This window comes from Brachyhypopomus gauderio, unplaced genomic scaffold (genome assembly GCF_052324685.1).
Source record: "Brachyhypopomus gauderio isolate BG-103 unplaced genomic scaffold, BGAUD_0.2 sc69, whole genome shotgun sequence".
Lineage (NCBI taxonomy): Eukaryota > Metazoa > Chordata > Actinopteri > Gymnotiformes > Hypopomidae > Brachyhypopomus > Brachyhypopomus gauderio.
In genome coordinates, this window is record NW_027506890.1 from 1,022,539 (window position 1) to 1,043,195 (window position 20,657).

Below are 20,657 nucleotides of genomic sequence, written 5' to 3' on the forward strand. Positions count from 1 at the left end.
CCCTCCCCCATTCCTCCCTATAGCACTGGCACTATTTGTCAGCCTAATCTCACAATTATATTTCCCCCTTTTTTTTTAACCACCCCAACAGTCTTATCTATGTAAATGGGAAATGACTGTCTATATGAACCTGAAAGCATTATTAGGATCTTATTAGGAGCCCACAGGTTATAACCTGGCTTTGTCCGGGATGCAGTCTCAATTACTACCCCGGTGCGATCACACACACACACACACACACACACACACACACACACACACACACACACACACACACACACACACGCACATGCGCACACGCGCACACAGAAAATGACTGCACTGAAGGACAGTCACTTCCTTTAAGTATCCAGGAGGGAGAGCTACAGACACTCAAGACAATCTAGTACAGGACCTGAAGGACACCACGCTGATGCTGGAGCAGTGGGGCTCAGGGAGACGGGCCTGCACTAGCCCGGGCGGGACGGTGCCGCCTAAACTTCTGCACACGGGCGATTTATACACGTCCAGATCCGGCCGGCCAAATTTCTAAGCGCCCGCGTTCCGACGGGTGGACATTTCCATGGAGATCGGTACCACACTAAACGTATGCACCAAGGAAACCAGAAAATCAACGCTGGCTTAGGCAGACCTGACAGGTTTGGTGGACAAAGCTCCGAGATGTCTCTCTCACCCTCGTAAACCCCAATCGAGTGTCAATTTAGTATAACCTGCTGTAGGCAATTAGAAGTATTTAATAAGCTTTAAGTAGTTATTTAATGAGGAGAGGCTTCCCCATCAATTCTGAGCTAATCTCTCAGCTTGGCTGGGATAATGACTCCCAGAGCTCAACGGGGACCAAGAACTTTAAACGAATGCAGTCAGCCAGAACAGTCAGAACCAAGACTATGGCGCATTGTGAGGGTCCAGCTATACTGTATTTACATTTAAATCCATAGCCTAAACATTTTTCAGGACCAGATCCCAAAACTAGGACGGTGTCGCAACGCCTGCGCATTCACCCAGCCCGATTTAATCAGGGCCAAGCAGGGAAGCAAACTTCTGGGCTACGATGCGGCCATACAATACTAACCAAATTAAACTGAACCGGGACGCATCCGTCTGGGAGACTCTGCGGAACTCCGCGGCCGCCTGCGATCAGCGCTCTTAATCTGTCAACGAGCGAGAAGTAGGATCACGGGGTGGAAACAAGAGCGCTCCGGAGAGGAGGCACAACGCCATGGCTCTCCATTTAGCGCCTCATCTAAACGAGTTTAGAGCACAGCTCCGCCCGCGGGCCCCCGCCTGCGGATTTCAGGCGCTCGAGAAAATTCAATCGGAGACGTCGCTCATCACCTCCTGCGCCACACGCTCTCTCCGTAACGGGGGAGGACGCCGTTGATGCCATCCTGACAATATGGCAATGGGGGCGGGGAAGGGGATTCTTTCGAAAGTCTGGGATGGAGTTCAGCTGGGGGGGTTTTTTTGTGACGGCCAGGGCGACAGGAGTCACGTGCCGTCGTTTCACAGCTCTCAGACGAGGCTGTGGCGCGAGCCTCTTCACGGACGCCGAGCGCGAACGGTGACCCGCACGCAAGGAGGAGAGGCACTAGAGAGCACGTCGGCGTGGAGAGCCTCTCTCGCTCTCTCTACAGGAACGGCATGTTTGGTAATGGAAGGCCTTTCACCAGGCGTGCTGGTCTGAGTGCTCTCAGAAGCTGGACACAAGGTCCATAATTACCATGTTTCACTTCTGCAAAAGGAGCAGAAATGAGAGTGCGAGTGAAGGGGAGGGGGGCTAGAGTTCCTACTGCTCTTCGCCACTGTAGTACATCAGCTTCATCACAACATAAGCATACGTGACTGCATCTGAAACATAGGGAATGGAAAAACGTGTGTATCCCAGGATCCTCTCACCTCACGTGAGGCTCACAAAAAGGTACCTCACAAGAGGTACCGCAATTTGAATATTTAAACATTCACCAATTTGGATATATGAATTTTGATCATCAAGAGTGACGTGAGGCTGGCAAGCACCAGAGAGCCCATAATATCCCCATTATATCCTCGCATAAACCACTTTAAACAATCACTCAAACTTTGGAAAGTCATCCTACACTTACAAGGCAAACAACCAACCTTAAGCCTCTCCAGTGGAAAACCTTGACAGATTTCAGTGCACTGCATTATTCAATGAGCAGCCAAGGCACCCAAACGCACAACAAATGACCTGTGTACAGCCACCGCCCGCCTGCTGTTCCACACCACAGGAAGTACACACAGTCACCCACACGCTGACAAGTGTCTCCTAATGTAATTACTGTGAAGTGGGCCATTATGAGTTTATTACAGTTTTATATTGCCTCATCATCAATTTGGGCGCCTTTGTTTATTCTGTGTGGAAACTGCACTCCAGAGAAAAGCAGAGATGCATTCTACTTTCTAATCTAGCCCATTTCTATTAGCAGTTAAGCGGGTAGGAATTTGGTAGAAAACGGTTCTTCATACTATTCTGCAATGGCAGCATATCAGACATCTGATGAGCAGATAAAATAAGGAAAGAAAAAAGATTTAAAATTCGAATTACCTGATGCAACTGGAAGAACTAGAAAATGCACATGAATACAAGGGTTTGTTAATAAATAGAAGAGTGTCGAGTACTCTGAACAATCTCAAGACGATTTGAGGGCATCTAGTACAATCTGCATTTTGTGAACAAATGAATTTTATGAATAACTATTCACCAGCATATCAACCATGTGTGAGAAGGATGTGTACATTTCCATTCAGGCCCCACTCCAACGCAAGCCAGCGCCCGTTTATCGAGAGTAATGAGACTATGGGGGGAAGAACAGAACACAGTGTGTGTGTGTGCTCCACTTCGTAGACACAGAGGACTCACCCACGCTCATTCAGAAACAGAACCTTCCGGAAGGTTCGCAGAACAGAAAGGCCACAGTTCTACACTCCATCAACATGTGCAGATTTTTCGTTATCAGATGAACTTTTAGTTCTTGCAATTGTGCGATCTTTTTTCATCCATTTGTAAATAAGACTTTAAAGAAAACATCAAGACATTCTTGAGAGGTAAAATACCACTACTTCCATGGCTAACCGAATGTCCTATGTTTAATGGACATAAATAGGTGACAAAGACACAAATCTAAATAACAAAAACACTATGTTCAGACACCTCACTCCTTCATGTACTACATTGTTTTGTCAGCAACCACGTGTTCATGAAAGTCAAAATGTCAACAATTTTGTCACTCGACAAATCCATGAACAATAACCTCACAGCGTTACTAAAATTAAAATATATGCCCATTCTATGCACATATTCCTGGATTTAGGCAAAACACAAATAACCATAAAACAAAGGCATCATTGTTTATGGTGTGAATTAGCCTTGGGCCAGTGAACACTTAACAATAGTGTGCTTATCGCTTTGGTGCTTTCTGTCATGTCCAACTGCCCTATGACCTTTTCCATGGCCTCCGTTTCATCAAACCATTTCTTTAAAGGCAGCCTAATCTATGGTTAGATCAAAACTTTGTCTGAACCAGCCCATGATGCTAAAACTTTTAACTCACTAACTACCAGGGAACTACACATGAATAAAAAGCCATATTGCTTTCTTTAATACATTTTGTTGTTTAATCGATATTTTAATTCGCTTTTGCATTCCCACGGAGACATGACGATGAAGCCATTTCCATCACACAACATTTTTATTCATATAAAATTTCAATTCACAACTTCAAGCATTTTCCTCCTTCAGTATTTTGTTGTACTGTTAATATACACAGAAACATCACAGGACACCTCTTTCGGTGATGGGTCCATAATCATTAACAGACTGAGACGGGTGCTACAGTAAATGAATGTGCTATGACAACAATAAATAAGAATAAATAGGATGAGCAAACGTGTGTGAGGGGGAAAAAGTACTTCTAAAGGCAAAAACAAGGAGTTCTGGGAAATGTAGTTCCACAGTTCCTGCTAGAAGTGATTACCCTTATAGGACGGGCAATAAACACATCATCGCATGCGTCTCCACCTGAAACACCATGCACAAGACAAACTGTCCAAGGTCACTGTGGTGGTCCCACCCAGCTAGCGCACTGTGATTCTGTTTTAAACAGTAACTGCTACGTTGGTGGAAACCTGCAGAGGACTGGCTCTGTTAGTTATATGCCTGTATATTTGGTAGACACTCCTAACAGAAGTAGCATAATTATTCACACATAATAGAATACAAGAAGGCCTCAGAGGCAGACAAGGTGAAAATTTTCAGCTTTAATTTCAAGGTTAATCCATGCTCCTGGGAAGGATCACAGAAATAAATAATTTAATACATACATAGTTTCATTAATTAGATACATTTGATGCCACATTTAATTATGCATTTTTATTTTCCATTATATTATTTATTGCTACATCAATTAATTTTTAAATAATTTTGATAAAAAAACCCCTTCACAGTAGGGATGCAAATTATCGATTAATTCATTAATCGTTAGTTGATTGATCTTATCGATCGACTTTCGATTAATCGATAAGCGGCGTTTTTCACCTGAATTTCAGTGTTTCAATAGGGCCTTTAAAAATATCAGCTAAATGGTTCACTTTGTTCAAAAAGTATATATTATATTATGATAATTATATTGTATTATATGATATATTGCTCAAGTAATTATGCATTAGGAAATTTTTATGGTATAACAAAATACATTCTTTCATTTAAAAAGGAATAAATTAAGGACTGGCTCCGTTCTTGCATTTGAAACATTAGACATTAGACAAAAAAAAGAAGAAATTAAATAGAGAGCCAAACAGAATATTATTGAGCCTATGCTTGGACAATGTTTCTAGCGTTGTAGTGAACACATGCTGTAACACGACCGGAGAGTGCCCAAGTCTCCACAACATCATTGAGCTTGTCAGCTAAATTGTCAGCGGTGTGTCTATCCGACGTGTTCGTCGTAATCAGCACTGCAGATTTTAGCTGCCAGTTCTCGTCAGTGTAGTGGCACGTCACGGTAATGTAACTTTCTGTTGTTAGAGCCGTCCAACAATCTGTTGTAAGGGCTACAGCAGTAGCAGTAGCTAGCTTTGTTTTTAGCTCACTCTTCTTTTTTCGTAGCGAGCTTCGAAAACGCCTTCCCAGTGTAGCTGTGATTTTAGGTTGACCAGGTGCAGTGGTGATATGCAGGACAGCTGCACGGTGTTCAAATGATAATTGAGTGAGCTAGTGGAACTGTTGTACTTCAATACCGCATTACACAGAGAATATTTGACTTCTTTGCCTAAATTAACAATGTTGAAATTGTAGCGACTACTACTCCTCGCAGCGAATTCCCTAACAGACAGGCACTTGGCCCTTTAAGTGACACTGGGGGAGCGGAGAGAGAACGGTGCTATTGTTTGAGTTGCGTGGAAAATAAAGTTTCCCTCCTCGGGATTTTCTGGATTACGCAGTTTCTGTCTTGTTTCCCGAACCCGCTTCAAAGTGGTCCCACACCGCACGTCTTTTCGCCCGCTTCATTTTGTTTTCCACTCTGGTCTTTCGCGACACGTGTTCACTTCTCGTTCTTACGCTCTGTTCAAGTTACTACAGTAGCGCGCTCTAACGATTAATCGTGATTAATACATTTTGATCGACTAACCTCTTGATCGACAATTAATCGAAAGTCGATTAATCATTTGCATCCCTACTTCACAGTAAAAGTCATGACAGTATACTGCATACTGCTAGAGGGACAAGAAACATGGCGGCAGTGCAAACAGTGTTTAGTGTGTGTGTGTGATGTTTCACCCATCTAAGAAGATGAAGCATAAAATCTGTGTGTGTATATTGTTTTGTTGTTAGTTTTAATTTTTTGTCATTAAATTTCAATGTGTTTATTACAGCTTTTTACACATTCCCAGTATTTGTTTTTACATTACTGTGATGGTACACAAAACATATGATTTTGGTTACTGATATGTAGATTTTTTTGTTCTGTTTTTCCCATGCCTATTGGAATATGATCATGACCCTGTCTGGGAGCATAGATCAGCTCTGGCTAAAATCAACCAATCACAGCATTACTAATATCTTCGTAACTACAGAGGAGTAGACAGAACGCTAGTCATGCTGATGAACCACGCGTATAAAGAACAGCAATGCGCCTGTTAAATAGTCAAAAGCTCCCTGACCCATGAGAGCAGAAGCTCCAGGTTCTGACCATATTGTGAGGGAACAAAAGCACTCAGGACAGAAATGAACTATTCCCCCTCTTCAGTGCAGAGATCCACTTCCCCTATATCAGTACTAATCTCATCACACTGACCTGAGGACAACAGATTTCAGAACTCTGCTAGAACGGATGCACTCACTCCCCCCCCTCTCTCCACCCTGCCCAACACCCCCCCCCCCCCTCTCTCCACCCTGACCAACACCCCCCCCCCCCTCTCCACCCTGACCAACACCCCCCCCCCACACACCCAACCTATGCTTTAACACCATTAATTACTCTGTACACTGATACTTCATGAAGTCCATGTGGATTCTTTACTTTGACAATCACTCGAGTTCTGCATGCAGACTGATTTCCATGGAAATGAGGGAAAAAGGATCCAACACACTATTCTCCTATGCATGCGTTTTTGTTTGTTCGTTTTAGAGATGGGTAGAGGAGGCCTCTGCCAGCCATTAACATCACAACAGCATCGCCTTCGTTTCATCTCTGGGAACCCTCGTCCCTGCTTCCAACCTCACCTGAAGGACAAGAGGAATCAAAACACCAGTGTCTTATCAGCATCCGACACAGACGTGCAGAGACCCCTCGTCGTCGGCTGGGGGGGGCAGCGGCTGGGAAACGGGAGGCAGTGGAATGTTTTCAGGCTTCTGATGTGCAGATATGTCAGCGCCCTGGTCATGCTGAGCAGGTCTGGAATGCTTTAGTGCTACTGCAACGCTCCTGTTCCCGCAGCCCGTACGGGTGTGTGCACGAGTGTACGTGTGAGCACACGTAGGCGTGCTAATAAGGAAGCGCGAAAGTCAGATAAGTGATTCTGATCTGCTTCACTGAAATTATGAAAAATATATATACATTTCTTATATATTGCTAGAGCTTATATCAAACCCAACTATGTCGGAGAGCACTCACTGGGTAAACACTAGACAGAGACCTCCGAACCAGGACATTTACAGTCATTTTAACCTTCGAGTCTGGACTTTTATGAAGCACTAAAGTAATACCATTATGGTACTGTTAATGCATCGTGAGCATCAAAGGTCTAAACACAACATGGCAATAAAAGGCATCAAGCCTTCAAGCTCACAATGAAAAAGGAGTCGGTGCGTGCTACAAGATGCAGAATTCTGCCAAAAAACTGCAGAAAAATTACTACCGTTTACACCACATATGAATATGCTGTAGAAGTGGGAGTGTGTGTTGGATATGAGGGGTTTGGGGGATGGGAGTGTAAGCTGAAAGGAATGTCTCCCAAGGCTTGGCTCACCACAACCCACCCAGGAAAACAAACCAACCACACACACACACACACACACACAGATGTCCTTATGACTTTGTTACCATCGTGAGCTGAGGGAATGAAAGGCAGTTATCTCACAAACACACATGGCTAAGCAAAATCACATAAGATATGAAACTTTCTGGAGACAGTAGAGCAATCATGCATGCTTACATAACATGCATCTGCATGCGCACGCACGCACACACACACACACACACACACACACACACACACACACACACACACACACACACACACACACACACACACACACACACACACACACACACACACACACACACACACACACACACACACACACACACACACACAGAGACAAACGGTACTCATACACATTATTTGAAGCTAGCTAGTGTTAACAGCTCTACTGTTGTCCATTAAAGCTTGTTATGCACCCAAATGCCCTTAAGCACCCCACGGTGGAACACATGGCAGGAATAAACAGGACAAAGTTCTGCTCCTCACTCAAAACTACAGCAAGAACCTTAGCCAGAAAACCCACACGCGCACGCACACACACACACACACCCACACACACACACACGCTACTTCAACCATGCACCTTCTGTGTGTGAGAAAGAAAGTAGGTGTTTATGAGAGACTACCTGCTTGAGTGAGCCCATAGCCTGTGACCACTAATCCTTTGCATGGAACAAAAAAATAATACATTTGCTTAGCCTTAAATTCCTCATCTCTGTGACGCAAAGCACATGTTCATTTTTCTCTCAAAGATGAGGTGAAATGTCCATCAATCAAAATTGCCGATTTTGTCCAAATACTGACTTTTCATCATCAAATGACTGTGACTGCCACCCCATCCATCCTCCCCACCACAGAGCTCCTTACGGACAACGTCCCCATCTTGGTTTTCCTCCAGGTACGAGATGCCCGATTATCCCACTTCCTCCATTTTTTCCCACGAAAGCACAGAGCACAACCCCACAGTCTGCCAGTGGGCCCGGACGCTCAATGACACCGCACAGGCAGTGGCTCAGAACGACGGCAGAATGACTGAGGGCTCTGCACGAGTCCTCCTGGACCAGAACGCTGGGGTACCGTGGTGGGGAGCTCTGCTGACCTGCCATTGGTTGCGTAGTATCTGTCATAGAAGTGTCAACAGGAACAATGGAGAAGCCGCCATTCCTGTTGGATCCTCATGATGTATCCTTGAGATGTAATTTAGACTCTTGGACAAAGTCCTGCGTTTTGAAAGAGGTGCTGGGACATGCATCATGCCTCGTGCATCATTTTAGGTATGCCTGCCTAACAGAAACCACAGGGCTTCTCCTCAGAGAACTATAGAAATATGATGCATTGTTTTTCGTTCTGTATTTTTGTTTTTAAGTGACTGCGCCAGATTCATAAACCTCAAGGTCTTCGTTTAGCTACAACTATTTATGTTAATTTATGCTTTCTTACATAAACATGTCAGGTGGGCCAGTCAGCTGTTGAGCTGGATTTCTGGCATCAACACATACAGTATATATCATATATGACATCCTTGATGTGAGCTCAGCCTCTCATGGAATTGACCATACACAGCACTCTGTACTAAACCCATCACTCTGCACCAAACCGTTCTGATGGTTCAAGAAATGGGTACAATTAGCACAATATAAGCCAGGATTAACTAAAGTTGAAAAGTTGATGTTCACCTCCAGCTTGTGTTTCTGTTAACTCATGTTTAGACTAGAGTTCGGGACCATGACATTTTTTTATTGTATCACTTCTGTTGGTACAGCAATATTTTAAGCCCTTAACTTTACAGGTTGCGGATACATTTACTAACACAAAGAAAACTGTAGCTTGTTCTTTCAGTGAAAATTAAAACACACTTAAGGCGTTTCTGAACAAAACATTTGAAAACTGCACCCCCCACTAACAGGGCACCATCTTAGCAAGCTACCCTAGATACCCATCTGCAACTATCTCTAAGTGACACAGAAGTAGGGTAGTTGCAAACATGACTACTTACAAACATTTAAATAAAACCAACATTAAGTAAGTTGTTGTCAAGCTTTGAACATGCATTTATAGATTTCCAGTAGCTATATAGCCTGCTAGCTACAAACACATTCATACCACAATACATCATCAATTCACACCTTCACTTAATTTTTTACAATACCATTTCAAGCAAGGACCCTCACCCACATGAAACAGAAGGCTGACCTAAATCATCTAGTCTCTGCATCCATCACTAAATGATACGTAGGTGGGATCTTTCGTGAATAAACGTAGCACAGGCATACAGATCACTACATTCTCCTGGTATCGCCCAGTACTTCCTAGCTACAACTAGACTGAAATCTAGCTAATTAGATTCCTCAGGCATGCTCATTTAACATGGGGACAGAGTCAGACAGTGAGTGAAAATGTCTTTTCTGTGCAGAGTGGCTAGGTGGTCTGGCAACAATACACACCACAGATTACAGAAGGCCAGAAAAAGCCTTTCAGAGAGGCTTTTTTGGTCAGAAAATCCTCAGTTGTCTGAAAAGACACTTCTTTAATTCACTTAACTTTCAATTAAACCAAACCTAAAACATTTTAAAAAGCAGTGTGTCCGTGTCCTTTGGGGAAACGTGGGTGACACCGTAGCCACAAACACAACCAAAACTGCGACTCGCCCATTTTCTTCGCTACTGGTTTTGCACAAGCAGAGACATTTTGCTCAGTGGCAGCACCTAAATGTGCACATGCCCCATTAGGCAGTGAGGAGGACCAGCAGGAGGACGGGAGCACTGGACAGTAGTCCCCATCGTCACAGCACTGGTGTCCACACACACACCGCTGTGACTCACACAAACAGGGGAGGGAAGGCCGAGGATTCCAGCAGCAGCCTGCGAGCCAGGCTCTCCCGGCCCTCCGGAATGCCGAAAGGAATGCAGCCTCGGAGAATGTGAGAAAGGTGAGCACTGTACAGGAAGAGTTCTACAGGGAAAAAACCTCATTCTGGTGCTCGCAGATATGTGCCACCATCAACTAGAGAACGGACACAACCGAGGATTAAATTGCAATGAATGTTTGCGGTGTTAGTGTTGTGGAGTTGATTTACCTGTCAAAAATGATGATACCCAGATTAGGTTTTTGGTTTACATGCTGGATTTAGGCTACAGTGACATTATGTGAGCAAATCGAATAAAGTATGGTGTTTAAATTTTAATCCATTTCTTTAGCTGTGTCTACAACATAGTATTAGCACATTTGCTTTGGTGACCTTAGATCATAAGCGTATTCCAGGTATCTTCAGGTTTCTATACTCCAGTAGTCCAGGTAAATTGGCATTCACCGTGCTGTCTAGCTTGTCACTCGTGCTTCACAAGATTGTCAGACTCCCGGTGCTTTCCATCTGACTTGCTTCACCCTACATTCTGTTAAAATGAAAAATGGTGGCTAGAGCAAGCTCTCAACTTTGTAGGACTTACAGCTCCACTCATTGCAATCTAAAGTTTCACTTGGACAAGCTGCAAACGTATTCATGAAGGGAGTCTTTTGTGAAAACATTTCACACCTCGTTCTTTATTTCTTACATGACAATGTCAGGAGCACTTTAAAATACTATGGTCAAGTAAAATTCAGCATCAGATTTATATTAGTCTTATATATTAGCCTTATATCACACTGCTCTCAAAAACTGGCATCTGCACTGGCCCTTAAAAGCCCATATAGGTAGCACCATAGATTTAAGTATTCCTCCTAAAACTGTAGGATTTCAGCAGTGTGTATAATGCCAACTGGCATTAGCTTTATTAGCAAGCTATATTAGCCTTGTAGCATGAATGCAAAACCAAAGAATCAAAATTGAAACTAGAAAAATGTCTTGACTGATCAACCATTTCTCCCTCTCTTTACCAATGTCTGCTGATTAGGCAGTTTACAAATCAAATTACAAAAAAAATAATCAAGGAAAAGAATAACAAACAGCTCTAGCTAAAACCTTAAAACAACTGCTAGTGCAGCAACAACACATTTCCAGGTAGCCCTCATGAAGCTGAAGCTCAAGGAATACACTAGCCTAGTCAAGGAAAGTCCTGAAACGACATTCACCACACGACATAGCGGAAGCGCAGAGAGCAAAAATCACCTCAGATTAGTCACCCCTCCCCCTCCCCCCGCAGAGTTCTCCCTTAGAGACAGCAAGAGTGAGCAGGAACTGTGCCAGGCTGAGCCTCGGCTCTGCTCTAAAGAGAGGGAAGAAAGAACCACTAAATGTGTTTAATACTCAATATTTTCAAATAAATAACTGAATAAGTCCACCCACTCAACGATCAGAAAAAGCAAGATGTGCCAACCCTGGAAGTACAGTACTGCTGAGAGCACTCTTCAGAACTCCACTCTACACTGTTCCCAGCACAGCAAGTCACTAAAATCTCTGCCTAGGGTGTAATTTTCTGCAGTGTGTGAACATAACACCATGTCTGAAATCGAGCAGTTCCACACTATGCATCACCATTCATTTTGCATGACAGAGTAATTAGTATCTTCATGCTGCAAAAATGACATTTATGTAGTTAATAAGAAATGTAAGAAAACTCCATAATTCACTAAATATGTATCAAATGAAGCCAAATTCATTTAGTAAGTTAAAATTTCAAACATCCCAGTTAACATTAGCTAATCAATGGACTTGCAGTCATACATGCATGTCATGTTCTTGTGTTTTGGTAACAAGGGAAATTAAAACACGTACTTCAAAGTGATGTTTTTAAACATACTTTAGAGAGTAGTCAGAAGCATATACCCTCAATCAAAAGTATGAAAAATATGTAATTTCAGCTATATACCATCAATATAATTACAACAATAAACAACAACATGGTTTTATTTCACGTTAATATAAAGAACCCAAGGAACTCCAAGTTGGTTCCAGTCCAAACAATTCCCTTTTCACTTCTACAATTCCATGATGCATTCTGTTTTGAAAGTGAGACCAGCTGCAATGGGTTTTTTTTAAGCTTTACTTACTTCTGAAGAAATGTTCATCAAGAGTTAAGGACATTAGCTAAAAACAGAAACCAGTCCATCAGTGATGCATACATTCATAATGGACTTGCTCTTGGGTTGCATAGACACTAAAATATATAGATGGTCAAATAAAGCGGCCTGATGCCATAGTAGCACAATGGAACACAAATTCCATCCCTACTATGACCTACTTAAGTGCATGTTGGCTCTAAAAGAGAGAAAAGACAAGTGAGTGAGAGACCCAGTTACCCCCACCCCCACCCAATGTCATTCTCTTTCACATGATGAAGTTGCCTTCACAGAAGTAATGGACTGCAGCCCTTAGGCAGGACAATGAAACACTGAGATGGGCACATGTGACATGGGCCCGATTCACATTTAAAGATGATGACCCTAATCAGTTTCCTTGCTCCCTTAGACAGCACAAAGCTGGAAAATTATGAAGGACAAAGAAAACTTGCATTTTTGAAACGCAACCATGTTTCACTGCCACTGGCAAATTTTGACGTTACGTGTAGAGCAAATCGAAAGGCATTACAGGGAATTAGACAAAGCTCCATCATTTAAAATGACAAATGCACATCCCTGCAACATTGATTTTCCCAAAATGGAAGTGGCTAGGGGAGTTGATGGAGGGTTTCAGCTTTCTGAAAGGGAACTCGGCCAAAAAAATGGGAGTTTGAACTGTAGGCCAAGTAGCCAGTATGGAGTTCACTGCATGAAATGCAAAATGGAGCAATGCTCGTGTTATGCTGGGCATATAGACCGCAGGTCGAACACAAACGGAATTCAGCAGCACTGCAATCGAGCGTGGACGTCCTACAACAGCCAGGTGCTAATCTCTCCACAGCGTGGGTCCTGCAGGCAGAGGCAGCGGTCGACTCCTCGTGCTACTGTAGCCGCCTCTGGGACTCGTGTTTTCCATGCACCTTGGAGAGGAAGGACGGCAATGTAGGATCAGCTGCTGCCGGCCAAGTGACACGCCTTTAAAATCCCTTTAAAAAATGGCTAAAAAAATAATAACCCTCTCCCTGTTCTCCCTACATCATCACCATCAGCAGGAGGTCGCATGCCATTATTAGCTTCAGTCCTTTACCCAATGCTGAGCCTGATATAGCAAATCAGCCCCCTCCCTCCCCCAAGGTACAGACTTGCACCCACACACCACAGGGATGCCAACATGAGATCCAATGTTAACCCCCCCTCTTTTATCTCACATATACACACACTACACACTATGATTTTAAGGCACAAATGTCCTAAAAAGGCTCCCTGAAGCAGTATCATGCATTAGACACTATTTTTGGGCAGGATTCAGGCAGACAGTCTCCACATGCTTGAGCTCTGGAGCTGGATTTGAAATAAAAGTAGTAGTGAGGAGTTTAGACACCTGGTCTAGGAGAAGATGTACTCCTCTACAACCCGCTGATAACGGCACCAACCCTGATCAGTGGACATTAACAGTGTTTATTCCTCTACAACCAGCATTCACACACACACACACACACACACACACACACACACACACACACACACACACACACACACTAATTTTTTTTATAATACTGTTTGCTCTGTGTGTATGCTTGGACAAAGACATTTGGGTAGAACAGTCCCTGCTTTCTGAGAGGTCAGCGAGGACACTGGAGTGAGCTTGACCGATTCTAGGAACTCCCTCGGGGCCTGCTACAATTACAGAGTGAAAACACATCAGTGCTCGTTTATCGTAAGTGATCAATCATATCACAACTTTAATGGTCAAGCCATGCAGACCAATCACAAGTTTGGTGGGAGAAGACACACATTACACACCCTGCACCCGGGGGGGCAAGAGTCAGCATCTTATTCAATCCACGATGCGCTCCAATTACTACCACACTGTGAAAGTGCATTTGAACTTCACGAAATGATTAGGGACTTTGACCAATACGCTGGTCAAAGTCCCTAATCTTCCCTAATCTTTTCGTAAAGTTCAAATGCACTTTCACAGTGTGGTAGTTCGAAAACAGAAACCCAAAGCCCTTTGATTCAGTGAAGAAGAAAAAGAAGGCAGTCTTATTTGCCATGGCAGACAAACAAAAGCATGCGCACGTGCGCGCGCGCACACACACACACACCCTGTGCTCCTTTAGGTCAGTTACTCCCACATGCTTGGTATTTTAAATACCAGCTTCCATAACTGACAATACTGTTGAGCTGGGCTGTATGGCATATACTAAAAGATAGGTGATGGGTGTGCCAAGGAAAAATGACACTCTTAAACATATTACCCCCACCCCCGAGCCACTTGAAGCAATCTAGGCTAAAAAATCGCTGACTCAGACTTCTACTGTTCAACGGCAGTGACGCAACACCACGCGCAGATGGAAATTTAGCTGATTTTGATTCTTTCCACTAGTCGTGAGACAGGCAAAGGAAATTACAGATAGCACAAAAAGAATTAGATACCGTGAATCATTCTGAATAGTGTAATATCAACAGGATATAGTACAATTGGCTGGGGAGTTAGGAACACAACGAAAATACATTTTACTACCTATATGCCACATAGAATTTATGGAACAATTTTACACAAACATGCAGTAGTATTCTTTATCAGATACTTTTTCACTGCAACATTTGAAACTATCGAGTTTGTTGGTCATACTGTGAGCACTTATCTGATCACTATCAAAGAGCCTTCTGGGGACAAACATCACACAGAAGTAAATGTAGTCCATTTATCAAGTGACCGCAGTAACACGCATCTAGGTCCCTCACTGAATCCAGTTATCAGGACTCGGAGCCAGAACTGCTTCTCAGGCCTTGCTAAAATTAGATATACACTATGCAGTTAAATATGAACTATTACGTCCGTTTAACGCCCAGACTTGACGTGCAGTAAAAAGCAGCAAGTTCCCTCATTGGGTGGAATATTATTCATTTGGTTAGTGTTTTAACCTACAGAACACGAGCGTTTGCTGAATAGCGTGTGTGGTGACCTTATTTCGGAACCACTGAGATTTTGTAGACGAGAATTTAGGCCACAAAGCTGACTGCCTCTTCGACCCATAGAGATCGAAAGGGTAAAAAAATCTGTTGCGTTCCAGCAGGAGCTCGCTCTTTAAACTTCGATACGCTTCCAGTTGAACAAGTTCTCAAATTAATCAGTTTTTTTTTGGTGTAGTCCAGACCTCTGACACAACTCATTTAGGGGTAGAGCTTAATACCCAAAATGAATTCCACTGAAATACGTACAGCCGAAACGCGAGGTATGGGCGAGCCTCACACAGGTTTCTAAACTCAATGAATGTACTAGGAACAGCGTCATCTGAACCTCGCGCCGTGTACACGTCGTCATCTGAACCTCGCGCCGTGTACACATCGTCATCTGAACCTCGCGCCGTGTACACAGCGTCATCTTGGCGAAACGTCACTTGTCTGAAACTTTTACGCAACAGTCCGCCGACTGCAACCGCGGCGCCACGTCCAAGTTCTCCGGAACTACGGTTCGTCCTCGGCGTAGTGCTGTAAAATCCGGCGTGTGACGGACACCAAACGCAGTTAACGTGGCCTTGGGAGGTATGCGGTCATTTTCACGCTGTCGTCTCGAAGACGGAAATGGGCGCATTTAGGAAGCCTCTCCCGTTTCCAGCTTTTTTCTCTCTCTTTCTTGCCTTCATTGATCCGCAAAGAGCGTTATGATGTCTGCTCGTGAAAACAGGTGGTAGTTCATTCAAACACATCACAACTTTGGCGACGTATCTATTCCGGCGCTGCGCATTATCTAAACGTTTTATATTATGACAGAGCGATACAGGTTTTCAAGTAGCAGTTGATCTACAAACAAGACGCTGAATACGAGCCACCACCTACTTTTCCCCATGGCAAAGTGCGAGCTCTGGAAAGATTGTACTTGTTCCTTTAGCTTACGGCTAAATCTACACAGAAAAAACTGTATCAATAAATAGATGGCACATGAGTGTCATTTACATTTGCCTTACCTCTTTCCAAAGTTGATTCTTCAATCTGTATTCCGTATTTTTCCTGCTTTGCCCCGCCAACCTTTGGCGCAGTGTGTTCAAATGTGTATGCTGTGCTATGGAGCGTTAGACCCTCCCACACGTCCAGCAGAGACTGCTCGAGATATTTGCGCCCGACGTCTATTGGTTCAGAGGGAGGTGCCGCCGTTCAAATCGTGCAGATCTCCTCCCTTCTCCGGTTGGAACGGAATGACATCATTGGAACAGTGCGCGAGCACCCGTAGGGGTGCCTGGGTACGTGCGCCACGGGCGGACAAAAAGTTAATTGTCAACTCCTGATCAGAGTAAACCACAGATGTATGTCATACCGAATCATTTTTGGTCTTGGCCTTTACAATATGAACTAATGATTAGTGTTTGGCAGTCAGCCCCTTAGTTTATATGACCAATATGTATCATTACGCCTATAATGTATATTACTTGATATGAACCGTTTATTTAATTTTTTTTTTTGCCTCAGACTCTTAAGTTATCCTGTACTGGTGTAACTCATCCTAGCCATGGTGCCACGTTCTAGTAGGCTACCACAGTAATATAACTGAAGAGGTATTAAGCTCATTTACAGTGTGCCCTGCTTTAACCCTGTTCTGCACTGATTCTATGAGGCAGACTGGACATGTTGTTAAAGAAAACTCAATGGCCAAAGTTGTGTAAGTGACCTTGCATAATCCATAATCCCCATGTAGAATTCAAATACACAAACACCATGCACTCTCCACATACTATCTATAAAACAAAATTCTTCACAAACCAGCTTAAAGCACAGAAATGCTTCAGTTGGAATCCTGATACTGTTTCTTTTGAAGTATAGTATAAATACAGATTACTGTATGTATGTACAGAAATACAGTTAGGTATTGGGCAAAGGTCTACTGTACTCACCCGAGCCCTTGGGCTATGCTCTCATTAAACCAAGAAGAATTTGGCGTCTGGGTAGCATTTTCTACATAATGTGTGTGGTGACAGCGTATAGATTTAAGCGGCTTGGAATCACATGGAAACAAGTTTAAATTCGCACAGTGTTCTGGATTACTATCAGTAAATTTTGCAGTGCTGTGCAGTTGCCATAGTGATGAAGAATAGAGTAACCTATTGCGTGGCCCTAACCTACAAGTGTTGAGATGCATTTGTGCATTCGTCTGCCTAGTGCGTTGTTGTGTGTGTGTGTGTGTGTGTGTGTGTGTGTGTGTGTGTGTGTGTGTGTGTGTGTGTGTGTGTGTGTGTGTGTGTGTGAATACGGGGCTGTGATTACACTGCTGGAGCTCAGAGTCTTCTCTGCATTTCACTTCATATGCGATCACAGTTGCCTTGGCCAGAAGTCTCACTCTTTCACACATTATGTAATGAGGGCGTGAGGAGATTTGGGAGGGTGGTAGAGAGAAGCCCAGAGCCAGTGCTCCTCCTACGTCACACGGATAATGTTTCATGTTCAAAACCAGGTCATGATTTCAAAGCTACCCCACAATTTTTCCCCCTAATAGTTTTATAGCAGATGCTACACATAGAGATTAATCCTAATCTAAATAGGACTTCCTGCAGAAAACCACCATCAGCCGTCTGAGAAAGCCTGCTTCTAGGCCAGATAGTGTAGTTAATGCTGGTCCTTACAGTAGTCTGTTTTAAAGTAGATTTAATGCCAGCATATACATGTGTAACCACCTTCACAAGCTCCTGTAGGCCAGACCTGGTGGGTTAATGCATTGCTCAGCTGGGCTGTAGCTCAGCTAGTGCTCACATCCCATGTCCATATCCGCCGTCACACCCTAGACGACCGTGCAACATCTTTTGAGACCTTTGATCATGTATTTGAACAGTAATGGTTAACGAGCAGGAGTATCATGGCGAGGCATGTCCTGTAGGGAAGATGTGTGTGATACTACAGTCTGCAGAGACGCGTATCTGCCAATAGAGGGTTCATTTGTAATAGAGTAGGTTATAGCCCCTGACTCCACTGGGAATAATCTTTATAGGAAAGACCATATTGATGATGAAGACATAAAGAACGGCCCACAGGAGGCAGCTATGGGCATCTCAAAACTCATCCTTAAAATGAAAGTCTAATTATGTCCTCATAATTTTTACCCATTTTACGAATATCAGTGGCTGATAAACAGAATTTACAGGCCAGTTAGAGGAAGCCTTGAATGCGTTAGGTTCTAAGGGTGTAATTATTAGTTGGAGTGCACAAATGAGATGGTTTGGTAAAGTAACAGATTTTCCTTAGATGCTAGAGAAGAACTCATGCCTAGAGGTCTAAAGCGATTAATATTTGATGTGATAGTGGGAGCCTGAGTAAACAGGGCAATCATTTAGCTGTGTGATAAAGGGAGAGCCTCATTATATCTGAAGGGGCCACAGACACAGCAGGGTTGCTCGGTATGATGTTTCCTTTGGATTAAACCTCCTCTCTCTGGGTGCCGCGTCCTCACATCACCTCTCCCACGCGCACTCTCATCATTAGTTAAGGATATAGTGACATCTAGCGGACAGAACTATGCATTACAAATTACATTGCTGTGGCCCAATGATAAAATCTACAGTCATGAATAGCTGTAGTTTTCTAGTCGAATAAAATATAATTAATGGTGCAAATTACGTTTTACATTATTAAATAGTGGAAAATTATATTAATTGTTATTTAAAAGTTACTGTCTTTAAAGTGGCGTGAAGATTAAAGGTATGTCCTTGTACACTTTTCCAGTGCTACATGTGGTCTAAGTCAATATTTTAGAGATTCAAATTATGAATTGTGGTAGTGTTACTTTCATACCTTAGTATTATCATTTATTAAATTTTACTTGTATTCACAATTATTCTGTGTTAAGTATTATGGTGTGTGTGTATCTTTAGCTGTGTGAGTGTGTGTGTGTGAGAGAGAGAGAGAGAGAGAGAAAGAGAGAGGGCCTCTGTTTCAGTGTTTGCAAGAATGTGCACCCTGGAATGTTAGCTCTGACCTTCTCAAGGCTAAAGAACACAAATATCCACCACAGAACATACGTGGGGGAGTGCGTGTATAACTAAGAAGATTTTATTAGTGACTTTATTTTTGGTATTTGAATCTTACAATTTCAATGGTGAACAGCATGATACTGATAATCTCTTGTCTTTCTTTTTGGCAAATAATCCATGCTCCATCGGATCTGAATTAAAATAAATAAATAATTCTTGTTGCTATACTCACTAGTAGTGATAACTACTGTGTGTTTGTAAAACAAACCTACCTTGCTTGTTTGACTGCATTACTAGTAAAGCATTAACCCCTCAGCTGTTTTATTAGTGGTTGACTTCTTAATATCATGATTTTTTGTCCCTTGGCAAACGTATGAGGAATAGATACAGTGAAGAGGCAAAAGCAAAAGACAAGAGTCTAATAAATGGGGTAACAGCCAGAAACTGCCCCCCCCCCCGTCTGCATGGCTGCTAACAGAGCCGAGTCCCTGCTGATGAAGCACACGTCTCAGTGTTCCTCTTCTCACCCGCCACCTGACATCTTAGGCTCCTGCACATTCCTGAAAGTCTTCCAGCCGTCCTGCGGTGTTTTGGCTGGAGCAGCTCCACTGTCTGGAGGAATGTGTTGCGGAAGCTTTTTGATGGCATTCCAGCAACTGTCTTCAGCTGGCATTTAATGAAAAGTTTCTGAGATACCACGCAGGTTCACCGATACTGGCATTCATAATGGGCAGCACTCCTCCCCACCTCCTAAACTAGACGAACACGCAACATCAGTGTCTTGGAGAACTGCTAGTGTAATGACTTCGCCATTGAGTTGTTGAAAGTAACAACACTAATGACATTCAGCACATCAGTCTGGACCTGAGCAGGTTAGCAAAATGCTAAATCGAGCTTAAGGTGTATGATTTGAGTTTAAATGTGCATTCATCATGCTACCACAGTAGGCAAACCCCTGACTGTCACTCCTGGAGTCAACCCTGGTTATTTATTCTACCCTTTAAAAAGTGTTGGTTTAATGCTTAAATTAATGTAATGTAATTATTTCCCTGAATACATGAAATGTCCTTTTCTTTCACAATAAAGTATTATTCGAACAGGATGTATTTTCCATTCATATCCGTAATGTAACTTACCACAAGGCCTCTGCAATGTTTATGCTTAGTTTGCTCCCAGTAAGAAATCTCAGTATATATT

At 43.1% G+C, this 20,657-nt stretch overlaps 1 protein-coding gene across 1 annotated transcript in view; it reads right to left on the reverse strand.

Annotated features, from left to right (window-relative positions):
* Nucleotides 1-16,634, reverse strand: part of rhocb (ras homolog family member Cb) — a 28,181-nt gene extending 11,547 nt beyond the window's left edge. The window contains exon 1 of the mRNA XM_076989630.1: nt 16,473-16,634. The gene's annotated coding sequence lies outside the window, so the exon portion shown is untranslated. The remainder of the gene's footprint in view (nt 1-16,472) is intronic.
* Between the last annotated feature and the right edge of the window lie 4,023 nt (nt 16,635-20,657).